Consider the following 1,587-nt stretch of genomic DNA (forward strand, 5'->3'; position numbering starts at 1 on the left):
TTTATTTGGTTGAACGTCATGTTTTTATTCCTTTTTCTCAGACCAAGAAGTAGTTTGACATGTTCCTTCTCAAGTCATAGCTGGGACTGTTATAGGTTGACTGGTGACTCTGCATAAGTGTGTCCATCCATGTGTGTAATTGTTATGTACTGGCAACCTGTCCAGGATGTACGCCACTTTAGCCCTGAGGTAGCTGGGATAGACCCCCAGCAACCCCCTTACCCTGCACAGGACACAGTGGAAAAAGAATGGATACATGTGTGTTTCCACAAGAGTCTGCCTGAAAATAGAAAATAAAAAACCAATAATCTTAAGGGAAAAAAATCATTAGAAAGTAGTGAAATTGTCTGACCATGCTGCAAGTCATTTTTACTTAATGGGAAATCCTTTCATAAGATATCAAAATCTAAAATCAAAGTACCACCCAAGCATTTAAAAGAAAAACATCAGCTAACTGTTGGACAGAATTACTTCAAATTGAAGGTCATGTTGCTCGATAATAAATATTTTTTGGCTAGTTCGAAGCAAATGGTTAGTATTTCTTCTATTTTCATGTAGTACATTTTGATTACAGTGACAAAAAAAACTAGTGCCATAAGTGGAAATAACTCATTTTACAACAGAATGAACAAAATAAGAATACAATCTCAGTAGAATCTTAATATATCCTCATAAAATCTAAAACTAGCACTTATTCTTAGAACATAAATGTTACAATTTTGTTTCCAAAATAATGACATTGAATGCCATTCTAACTTGTTAACATTTATTAAAAATAAAAAACAAGTAATATGTTTTGACTGTTTAAAAATATATTTTAAGTCTTTTTAAGTATGAAATAGTGCACTGCTGGTTTGCTGTCTTGGAAGACGAAAAGAACCTGATTTCTCCACTGGTGTATGCAGGTTCACAGAGCAGAGGGATCGGCTTTTTGTCTTTTCTGTATCTTCGGTCACGCCAGTTTAGATTATCGACAGCCTCTAAACAAGGACGCTTCTACACAATTGATCTGTGGTTTTCATGCATAAAGCAGCAAAAAACAGAGAATTTCCAGATTGAATCGCAAGACAGCTGCAATATAAATAGCACAAAATGGCAGTGATGGAGGGATTGTAATTAGGGTCTGTTTACCTTATCCACTGCATCAATCAGAGGAAGATAAATGATCTCTATATTTAACACAGACTGTTACAAGAAAAAACAATTCTGCCTGGCTTCGCAGGTTTGGCTTTAAGCAGCATATAGGTCACTTTTTAAAAGTTTGCAAGAAACAGAAAAAAGTATGAACAGACAGCACTTTTTAGGTCAACTGTGTTCATTTCAGAACTTTGGTCTTTACCATGACGTCAATGAGGACGTTTTTTGAAATGTTGGCATCGGATGTTAAAGGTACTGAGCTAAAACAGTCAAGGAAAGTATTTCCCTCAAACGCTCTTTCCTATTATTTCCTTATTTAAAAACAGAAAAACAAAGCAGAAAAAGAAGTTTAAAAAGGAAGCAAAGTCTTCACCTTTTCATCAGTGTGAGGCTAAAGCAGGGGTCTGCAACCTTTAACTTTACAAGGAAAGGATTCACAATCCCACTTTA

Source organism: Oryzias latipes, chromosome 8, assembly GCF_002234675.1.
Source record: "Oryzias latipes chromosome 8, ASM223467v1".
In the NCBI taxonomy this organism is placed as follows: Eukaryota; Metazoa; Chordata; class Actinopteri; order Beloniformes; family Adrianichthyidae; genus Oryzias; species Oryzias latipes.